This window comes from Neomonachus schauinslandi, chromosome 6 (assembly GCF_002201575.2).
Source record: "Neomonachus schauinslandi chromosome 6, ASM220157v2, whole genome shotgun sequence".
Taxonomy (NCBI): domain Eukaryota; kingdom Metazoa; phylum Chordata; class Mammalia; order Carnivora; family Phocidae; genus Neomonachus; species Neomonachus schauinslandi.
Genome location: NC_058408.1, coordinates 48,268,132 through 48,279,828, shown reverse-complemented (window position 1 = coordinate 48,279,828; position 11,697 = coordinate 48,268,132).

Genomic DNA, 11,697 nt, shown 5'->3' with positions numbered 1-11,697 from the left:
TGTGATGAAAGCAAAATGATTTAGAAATGGGAAAAAGAAGGGTGGGTGTAGATTGCTCACATCCTATTCCTGCCATAACAGATTACCACTCATTTAATGGCTTACAACAATGCAAGCTGGGCCCAAAATGGGTCTCATGGGGCGAAAGTCAAGGCGTTGGCAGGCCTGCATTCCTTCTGGAGGCTCTAGGGGAGAATCTGTTTGTCTCTTTCAGCTTCTAGAGGCTGTGCCTGCATCCCTTGGCTCATGGCCACTTCCATGGTCAAAGCCAGCAATGGCCAGCCAAGTCTCCCTCATTCTGCATCACTCTGACCCTGATTCTTCTTCCACCTCTTCTTTCCACTGGTAAGGTCCCTTGTGATTACCCTGGGCCCACCTGGATAAGCCAGCCTACTCCTACTTCAAGGTCAGCTGATGAGCAACCTTGCTTCCCCTTGGCTACATAATACAACATATTTGCAGGTTCTAGGGATTAGAACATGCACATCTTTGGGGGCTGTTATTCCACCTACCACAGGGGACTCCCCAGAGCCTGTCCCTGGACTTCCAAACCTTCAAACACTTGGGGGCACCACATTGTGTAGTTCTAGGCTGTTGTAATAGACCCACAAATCCTCCATGCTCTTTCAAGAGGAGCTGTATTCCTCTCCTCTCAAGCGAGGGTGAGACACAGTGACCTGCTTCGAATGAGGAGAATATGGCAAAAGGGTGCCGCCTCCAAGACTAAATCATAAGCGACATGTGGCTTCATCTTGCTCTCAGATGCGCGGTCTGGATAAAGCTCGCGGCCATGTAGTGATGACACCCAAGTGATCCTAAGGAAAAGGCCACAAGGTGAGGCACTGAAGCCAGCCCCCAAGAGCCCTGTGGGGCGTCATCCTGCAGCCCCCACCAGCATCTTGACTGAAACCTTCTGAGAAGCCCCTGAGCTGGACCCACCCAGCTAAGCTCCTTCCAAACTCCTGACCCGCAGAAACTGTGAAATGATAAATGCTTGTCGTTTTAAGTTGCTAGGTTTTGAGGTCATTTGTTATGCAGCAATAGATAAGACATGTTCATTTTTTTTTTTAAAGACTTCAAAAATTGAGCCACAAAGTATGTGGTTATATGCAGAAATGTACAGTTTGATGAGTTTTTATATATGTATACATCACTGACCTTATTCTAGAACACTTCCAAAACCTCTTTCCCACCCATACCTGCCCTGCTCCCCAGTTACCACTATTCTAGTCTCTATCCTGATGTATTATTTTGCCTGTTTTTGAACTTGATACAGATGGAGCCATATATGTATTTTTTGGTCTCATTTCTTTTGCTCAAAATTACATCTGTGTAATTCATGCATATTGTGTGCATAGCAATTGTTTATTATTTTGTAATTGCTGTGCTGTTTCCATTTTGTGAATACACCGTCATTTATCTATTCTCTCATTGGTGGCCTAGATGATTCTTTAAACAGGCGAAGTAAAAGCAATTTTCCCTGTTACCCTCTGTGCATTTGCCCGGTCTTTAAACACCTTCCCTGATCCATGGTGCCCTGCAATTCACTTTATATCCCCCTTTCTCCCTCAACAAAAAATATTTATTAGACTGAAGAAAACATCAAGCCTGGGACTTAAGCCCTGACCTCTCACCAAAGCTTGGATCTACCTGTCTCTGCAGGCCCCAGCCATTGTGTCAAACTCAGTACAGACAAAATCAGATTCCCCACCTCTGCACCCAGATCGCTTCTCTGCCTCACTTCCCAACAGGGGTCTATGTCCTTGCTCAGTGTCCTGGCAGTTGAGCCCCTGGCCTCTTGTCCCAAAGCCCCTTTAGTTATTTTACGATTTCTGAAATTATGGGTGAAGTACCTATTATAGGCTGGCAATGGGATGCTCCTTCCTCTTTACCCTGCTCTCTAGCACTTCCTCCATGACATATCTTTGATGGCTCTCAGGACATTACTGGAAGAGCTGAGGATAAGAGTGAGGGTTGCTCAAGGGCAGAGACCACACAGCATCTGTCTGTTACCCACCAGCCCTGCCCCTTGACGGATGTGCGGGTGTGTGGCTAGCATTCCCAATTTTTTTTTTTTTTTTTTATTTTTTTTTTAAAGATTTTATTTATTTATTTGAGAGAGAGAATGAGATAGAGAGAGAGAGCATGAGAGGGGGGAGGGTCAGAGGGAGAAGCAGACTCCCCGCTGAGCAGGGAGCCCGATGCGGGACTCGATCCCGGGACTCCAGGATCATGACCTGAGCCGAAGGCAGTCGCTTAACCAACTGAGCCACCCAGGCGCCCCAGCATTCCCAATTTCTAACACGGGTACCATTTATCCAAGTTTTACACTTTCTCTCCCACCCTCCCTCCCATAGCAAATGAGCTACCAGTTCCCAAGCAATCTTTATAACATTCCCAATGTCCACTCCCAGTCCTCCTATTCCCATACATACTCTAATCCAGGTTCTTAGCATCTGGATCCTAAACCACTTAGAGTAGTTTCTGGCCCACTTCCCTTGGCTCCAGGAGTTTCTTCCAACTTACAATTCATTCTGTGCACCCCACTTCCAGATACTTGGTCCTTAACTACTGCTTTCTACTCCAACACTGTCCCTTGGTCAAAACCTCCAGTGCCCATTCCTCATGGGATAACATGCTGTTCAACACGCTGTTCAAGACCTTGCACTTCTGATCTGATCTTAGACGTCTGAAGTTTTCTGCCCCTCTTCCTATTGGTAAGCCTACACTGTAGGGTCCCACATGTGCCCTGCACATCCCCACACCCTTGTCTTTGCTCACCTCATCCTCCCACCTCCACAAAGCCCCCATCATCCCTGCTGGACTGCCCTCAGCCCCCACACAGATCCTCAAGGACTCATGACCAAGCTGCTCAGCCATTCAGAGATATTTTCCACGTCCTTACTAGCTCCAGCCTGCATATGTCTTTCCTCCCCATGCAGCTGGTCAGTGTCTAGAGCCAGCGCTTCCGTTGTCTTCCTCATCCTCAGCATGGACGGCAAAGCCCTGCACTTGGCAGGTTCTTAGGAAATGTTTGTTGTGTGGTGCCTGGGTGGCTCAGTCATTAAGCGTCTGCCTTCGGCTCAGGTCATGATCCCAGGGTCCTGGGATCCAGCCCCGCGTCAGGCTCCCTGCTCAGCAGGAAGCCTGCTTCTCCCTCTCCCACTCCCCCTGCTTGTGTTCCTGCTCTCGCTCTCTCTCTCTGTCAAATAAATAAACAAACAAAAAAAGGAAATGTTTGTTGCCTGAACTTTCACTGCGTAGGCTGAGCTGGCTCTCTTGGCCCCCCTCCAGGACTTGTGACCTTGGCACTGTGCCCCAAGGGTCCCACAGTGCCATCAGGGGTCTCCTCCCACACGGATCCCTCCGAGACTGAGCGGGCTCAGGGGAGGTGCGGAGAAAACTCTTTGGACTATCCAGATTTCCATCCCAGATCATGTCTGGCCATCTCCATAGGTGACTGTGCCCTGTGTTCAGATTGGCTCATGGGATGAGTGAGGAAGCTTCCCTCTCGAGACTTGATTTTGTGGCCAAATTCCCCTCAATGTGTTTTCAAACCTGAGCAGATCTAACACAAGGTCATCAGGGAAGCCGAGCTGCCAGGATCAGCTGAATCTTTGTGCAAATGATCTGTGGTGCTGAACAAGCCCCGATGACTGGTGGCAGTGGTCTCCGCAGTCCCTGTCCCCCGACTCTTCCCAAGCTCCCCTGTGCCCCGGTTCCACATCATCCAATGCAGAGGCGGCAGAAGGACAACAGGGTGTGCTGAGGGGACACATTTGCCTGGCTGTCCAACAGCTGTCACGTCCACCCTTGGGAATGGACCTTCAGGGAGCCGAAGCCCATCATTGCTGCTGACTGCGCGCGTGCGTCAGCTTTGCTGGTAAGCTCGTGCTCTTGCCGTAGGTCTCAATGTCACCTCACCTGGAGTGTAATTACACTTGGTCTCTTCTCCCCAAGATGCTATTCCTGTCCTGTGTACAGAGCCTCTTGGGGGGCATCTCCCCAGCCCGGGCCCCCGCTTCTTTGGGCTACAGGTCCCAGCTGATCAGACCAAGGTGGATATCCAACTCCACCTGCCCAGATTTCTTTCCCCAGGAATTGGGAATTTGGTGAGACTCCACTGGCCGCCAGAACTGAGGACTTCTAACTGGGGGCTGGAGAGGGATCTGCCCGCCATTGGCCCAAGAAGCAGAAAAAACGAGTAGAAGACAACCGGTCTGCGGAGCGAGAAGAAAGAAGCAGAGAAGCCGAGAGCAGTGGAGAGCCACGCAGCTCCGGAAAGGGGCTGCCGGGCCTGGGGCTGCGCTGCGGGCTCCTGTCTCAGCCCTGGGACTGTGGTGCTGTCGCTGTCCCCCCATTACCACTGAAGCTGGCATCTCAGAGATCCTCTGAGTCAATCTCCTCAGTTGCCTGTGGGGACTCTCAGGCCCAGAGCCGTGCAGCCAGGAGCGCCCAGCCACACACACGGCTGGCGGCCTGGAGCCCAGCCAGGACTAGACCCCCGTTTCCCGATGTCAGGCCTGGTGCTCTTTGCTCCCTTTGCTCTGTGGCTCTCCAGGGCCCCCTACACTCCCAAGAGGAGCAGGATGAGGAAGGAAGAGCACATGAAAATGCCTACTTAATAGGGGTGTGGTGAGGGCGAAATGAGAGCATATGCAGAGGAGTTCATTTTTTAAATGAAAACTGCGTGACAGTGATGATGGTGAAGTCAGAATTGCTTCTCCTCAGTTAAAAGGCCTTCAACTCCCAGGCCCAGTCTCCAGCCACCTGGACTGACTCCAATCGCAGCCAGACCTGCAATGAGATGAATGTTGATCTACTTTCATTTAACAAATAAACAAATGACCTACAGCCGTTTTGAGAGGAGGCAGGATGTGTATATTGGGAAATCAAACAATAGGAAAATGGTATGGGAATGGTATCGGCCCGGGACGGGCTCGTCCAAGGACAGAACAGGCGGGTCCATTATAACGCAGCCTCTCAGCCCTGTAACCTCAGTGTCTGGTTCCCACAGTGAGGCCCATTGGCTCACCCAGCCCACCCACAGACTGCAGGCGCCACAGTCCCAGGCCCTGGCACTAGCGGTCACCACAGAGACATGTGGCTGAGTCATTTGGTGGCGATTAGGTGGGCAGGGCTGGGCCCAGGAGGAGGCCCCGCTGTGTCATCCATTCCCATCCCCACCACGGGAGCTGGGACAATGCTGACTCTCAGCCTCCCTTCTCCTGCGTCGCCCTCCTGGGCCGCAGGTCACAAACCAGCCCTGAAGGTGGACAAAGATGGCCTCAGGCCTCCACCACCATGGAGGGGAGCCCAGACCAATCTCTCTCAGACTCTCAGGTCCGATTATACCCACTTCCATGCCAACTGACTACCCACCTGCCTTCCTAAGCAGGCTACCCTGACTGGCTCCAGGGGCACCTGCAGTCTTCCTGCACTGCCCGTGGTATTTCAAAGGCGATTTGTCCTCCTCTATGTGTGATCAAGGCGACTCTGTGGTACTTCTCTCTATATTAAAACAAACATGACAAAGCAAGTTCGATCTTCAGAATTGAGATGAAAGATGACTGGAAACCTGACCCTGATTCCAACAGTAGAAAACCCAGAAGGTGGAGAAGCGTGCCCTCAAGGGGGAGGGAGCTACATCTAGTGGTAGTTCTGTCTGTGGGACACTTGAACGTGGATATCAGCTTTTAAAAGTGGTGACCAAGAAGGGTTTGGTTTGGTTTGGTTTTTTATGGGTGATGAGTTTGTGGGGAGATGAGCGCCTCCGCTGTGAGTCTCTTTAACATGATATTTCTTTTTTTTTTTTAAAGATTTTATTTATTAGAGAGAGAGAGTGAGTGAGAGAGCACAAGCAGGGGGGAGCAGCAGAGGAAGAGGGAGAAGCAGACTCCCTGCTGAGCAGGGAGCCCGATGGAGGACCCGATCCCAGGACCCTGGGATCACGACCTGAGCTGAAGGCAGACACTGAACTGACTGAGCCACCCAGGCACCCCATAACATGATATTTCTGAGGGGAAATCTGGTGATAAATATCAGATGCCTCAAAAACAGGAAACAATTACGGATGAGTGCCAAGCCTTAGATATAAGGGCACTCGTCATGGAGTCATTTATAAGATATACTTAAAAATCAGAAACAATGGAAATGGACACCAACTGGTTAAATAAATTATGGCGCACCCATAAAGTGGAACGCTCTACTGACATTAAGAATATGTTGTTGAAATATATATTCAATGACATCAAGAAATGTTAATGATATAATGGTAAATGAAAAACAGCAAATTATGAAACATTATTAGTATAATCCTGTTTTTGGTAAAAGTGTGTGTGGGCGTGTTTGTGGATGTGCACGCGTGCATGGGGGCGTGCATGAACTAGAAAGATTTAGAAGGATATACATAAGAAAAACAGCAGTGGTTTTCTCTGCACAGAAGGAGTATGACAACTTTTTCTGTCATTCTTTGTGCTTACCTATAATTTCTAGTGTTTCTACAATGAGCTTGTATTATCTGTATAATAAAAAATGAAGGACTCTTTAGAATGGAGGCAAAGTCAAAATCGAGACCTAAAATCTGTTCTAATGGAAAGTGCCTTAGACCCTTCTATTTCCTAGGAGTGACCAGGTAAGTCATGCCTCAGGGCCTTTGCACTTAAAATGTTCACTCCCACTTCCTCAGCTATCCACATGCCCAGCTTCCTCACCTCAAAATTACCTTCTCAGTGACACTTTCCCTATTATTCCATACAAATAATAATATCCCCAGCCTCAACATTCCTTATGGTCCATACTCTGCTTTATTTTTCTCTCCAGCACACTTATCACCTTATCAACTTCCATGGTCCATATTCTACTTGTTTGTTGTCTGTCTTCTACTAGAATGTGAGCTCCTTGAGAACAGAGATTTTGTTTCTGTCTCTGCTATATCCCAGGGCCTCGGGTAGTGCCAGGCATAAGGACAGGATCAACAAACACTTGCTGAAAGGTTACGTGAGTGTAAAGATGTTTACTATATCCGGGTGCTTCAGGCTCTGTGCTAAGAGTCACCTGCGTCATCTTACTTTATTCTTCCAACAACCCTGTGAAGTCATTCTGTCTATCGTCCAGTGAAGTCGTTTGAACGGCCATTCTCCCTATCTTATGCTGGATGAAACAGGCTTGGAGAGAGGAGTTAATGAAAGTAATCCGTCCAAGATCATGGAATAAGTGATAGAGTTGGAATTTGAACCCGAGCATTCTGATTTCAGAACTGATTTCCTGGGGCACCTGGGTGGCTCAGTCGGTTAAGCATCTGCTTTCAGCTCAGGTCATGATCCCAGGGTCCTGGGATCGAGCCCCTCGTCAGGCTCCCTGCTCAGTGGGGAGCCTGCTTCTCCCTCTCCTCTCCACTTGTTCTCTCTCTCTCTCTCAAATAAATAAAATCTTAAAAAAAAAAAAAATAGAAGAACCTATGTCCTCTACACTCTTGCTTCTCATGATGTGGTCCCCCCGACCAGCAGCATCAGCATCATCATCATCTGGGAGCTTGTTAGACTTGTGGAGTCTCAGGCTATATCCCAGACCTACCGAATTAGGGTCTGCATTTGAGCAGGACTTCCCAGGTGACTCCACACCCACTGAAGGCGGAGAAGCAGTGCTCTGTGCTGCGCTATCAGGTGTATGGAAAATAGGGGACCTCCATCTGACCAAGGGGCCGACTACAGTCTGGGTTAGTCTAGCTTTGGGTTTTGTACCCCTGGGGGTTGTTCTCCTGCCCGCTACTCCCCGACCCAGGAGCGGTTCAGTATCTGCTCTTGCAATCCTGGAGAGGTGCTGGAAAGGGTTTGTTGCAGAGAGCAAAGCATCTGGCTTCTCTCTTCAGCTACCCCTTGTGCCTCCGGGGGAGAGCTAGAGTTTCATGTGGGTTAGTGAACGCTCAGTGCCGGCCTCTGCCCAGGAACCAGTCCCATTGTGGACGGGGTTGCTCCTCTTTCTTGGAGGAAACTTCTCAGTTCACTTAGGGAAAAGGAGACCTGTGCTTTTCAAACACATGTGACAGAGCCCACTGACATCAGAGATGCAGCTGAGCCAAGACTAGAAGCTCTCCAGACTTGACTCTTAGGACAGGGATGTTGTCGAAACAAAAACAAAACCCACTTTCAATTAAATCATTAATGCCTGGGAGCCCACCCTGACGCTCATTTTTATCACTAGGAGCCACCTTCAGCTTGACATTCACTGAACAGTAGGCCTGAAATAAAAGCAGAAATCCTCACTCCTAGCCTTGCCCAAGCATATTAAAAACAAGAGTATTATATATGAACCCGGCTGCAAAAGCCGACTATTGAAAGCGCACCAGCAGAGGGCGCGAGAGTCCCACCAGTCCCTGCCCACTGACCTCTCCAGAAGAAAAGCTGCAAGGTCGCTGAAAAGGAAATCAGACAATATGGGCTGGTGGGGGATGGTATCTAGACTCTGGGTCTCACCCTGGATTCATCTTTGTAATTTTGTGGGATCCCAAGACGACTGATAACCTCGGATTTGTGCCTACAGGAAAGCCAGTGGTAACCCACACAAGGAATCCGTTCCAAAAGGCCTCCCCATAATCCAGCGTTTGGAACTCACCAGAAGTGACCTACATTCGTTCCATTATTTACTTACCCAGCACTTGTTGAGCACCTGCAATGAGCCAGGCGGTGGGCTAGACCATGCATTTCCCGTAAAGTGATGCTTTAACAATAGTTAGATTCGAGGCTAGCCCTCAAAAGCCTTCTAAGTCTTTAGTATGGAAAATAGAATTAGTGAGACTATTTTCTGTTCTGGGGTAGAGGAAATGAATGGCGGAAGGACAATGTGGAAGAGAAGAGAATGTGGAAAGAGAAGAGAATGTGGAAAGAGAAGAAGGAGAGATGAGCAGGAATAAGAGGACCCCAGGGAAGAGGAAGCAAAGTTGGGTTTCAACACCTCCCCGGTGTACATAAAATATTAAACCTTAAAAAGTTTGTCTCTGAAAAAAAAAAAAAAGTTTGTCTCTGGCATCCTCCCATTTCCCTTTCTAGACCCTGACTTGGGTCTAGACCCTCTTCTCCCCAGAGCCCCAGGACTGCACGGGGCACGCCCAGAACTCCTTCCTGCAGCACATCCCAGCCTGGGCTACCCTCGTGGCTGCCATGCTCCCGAGTTTTCTATTCTTCACTCCCATGCACTCTCCGTGGCCTGCAGCTGCCCTTCTCAGCTCAGTGTTGGTAGGACAGCAATTAAACTAACGCACCCCATGTGACATCTTCTAAAGAGTCCCCACATCCGTCTTTCATTGCTAAGTTCCCAGACAGTAGGCTGGAGGGCCACGACAATTTCAGGCTGTTTATTCAGGGATGGTATTTTGGGAGCCGACCCTGCCTCGGGGTTCCCATACAATGTCTCAGAGGAGCTGGCCGGAGGGGCCTCTCTGGGGGTGAGGGGCTGGTACAGAAAGGTCATTGGCAAGTCAAGGATTTGCAAGTCAGGGATAAATATCTCTGAGCAGTTCTGAGTGTGTGTGACAGTGACTGTATGTATGTGATTCTGTGTGCTTGGATGAAGCCAGAGGGGGAAGGATGGACCGCAGGGCTCGATGCAGGAGAACCGCTGAGGCTGGGGAAAGGGCCTCCGGGGCCTTGCCATGGCAGCTGCAGGCCTGCTGTCCCAGGGCCACCAGCTGGGAAAGCCTCCTTGCCCAGGGTCTGCGGCATTCGCCGCCCTCCGCACAGAACAGAACAGAGGCCTGGGCTGCCCACTGCCCATGCGCGCCTCCCTGCCCTCTGCCCATGCGCAGCTCCCTGGCCCTCTGCCCATGCGCGGCTCCCTGCCCACTGCCCATGCGCAGCTCCCTGCGGGTGGGGAGAGCAGCTCCGCAGGTCATGTCTCCGGTGTGTGGAGAGCGCAGTTGGAGGGCTGAGGCTGCCGAGGGAGGTAAGCGAGACTCAAGCGGGGCCGGGAGGATGGTTGTGACAAGGCACGGGCCGCAAAGCAGGCTGGACCGACTTGTCCTTTATGGTGGCGTGCACGTTGCTTCCCCACTTTAGCTGCCTCCGGGGCCTGCCAGAGGGTCCCCATTGAGAAACGCACCACACCTGCTTGTTATTTCTCAGCAAGGGCCCCTGGCTGTGCAGGAGGTGGGGTGAGGAGGGAGGAAACCAGTTTGCCCACCAGGCCTTGGTAGGATAACAGAACAGTCTGGGCACCTGTCCACGCAGAATTTAAAGCTGGGATCGCCTGCTTCGTTCACTGTACCTTTGCGAATGTTGCTCCCATCCCGGGGAACGTAGCCCAGTTCAACCCTTCCAAGTCCCAGCCATCAATGGTGACAGAAGTCAAACTAGCGGTTTCCTTTAGGCCAGAGAATGACAGGGAAGAGGTGCAGGGGAAGGTTCTAGAGTGTTGGTAGTATCCTATTTATTGATCTGGGTGTGTGCTGTGGATAAAAAAAGTATTCCTCAAACTGCAAATGTAAGATTGGGCAGCTGCTTTGGAAAATAGTTTGTCAATTCCTCAAAATTTACCATGGGGTTACTACAGTATGGCCCAGTAATTCCACTCCTAGGTACATACCCCAAAGAACTGAAAACATGCCCAGACAAAAGTGTGCACATGAACGTTCGTAGCAACATTATTCATAATGGCTAAAAGAGGAAAACAACCCAAATGTCCATCAGCAGGTGATGAATGGATAAACAGGGTGTGGTCTCTCTGTGCAATGGAATATTAGTCACCCACCAAAAGGGACAGAGTGCTGACACAGGACCACGTGGATGAACCTGGAAAATGTGTGAAAGAATCCAGCCACAAAAGGCCTCACATTGTATGATTTCATTTCTATGAAAATTCCAGAATAGGCAAATCATACAGAGATAGAAAATAGATCAGTGATTGTGAGGGGCCGAGGGATGGGAAAATGGATATGGGATTTCTTTTGGGAGGTGATGGAAATGTTCGGGAATTAGACGGTGGCAGTGGTTGTCCAGCTCTTTGAATATAAACGATCAAATTGTGCACTTTAAAAGGATGAATTTTACCATATGCATGTTATACCTGAACACTAATTTTTAAAATTTACCTTGAAAGTGAAGGTGCCACTACTCTGTTGCTCTGGCTCCTGATTAAAAAAAGAAAAAAAAAAAAATCCTAGCCACTGTCCCAGCCAAAATGATACCTCCTCTAGGAAGGCACCTCTCTGAGCTTGTTCAGCATTTAGTGCCAACACCCCGCTTACTACTTAATGCTTTTGGAGCCTGACCACTCAGAGTGTGGCCCTTGAACCAGCATCACTACATCATTCAGGAGCTAGTTAGACCTGCTACATCTTGGCCCCCCCAGGCGTACTGACTCAGACTCTGCATTTTAATGAGGTACCCAGGTAATTTGTATGCATATTAAAGCTTGAAAAGCACTGCTCTAGAGAGCACTCCCCCCCCCCCCCCCCCCCCCACACACACCTACAGCCAACAAGAGATTTTAAGCTCCTCAAGACTGTCTCTATCTCGGGCGCCTGGGTGGCTCAGTTGGTTAAGCGACTGCCTTCAGCTCAGGTCATGATCCTGGAGTCCCTGGATCGAGTCCCGCATCGGGCTCCCTGCTCGGCGGGGAGCCTGCTTCTCCCTCTGACCCTCCCCCCTCTCATGTGCTCTCTCTCTCATTCTCTCTGTCTCAAATAAATAAATAAAATCTTTA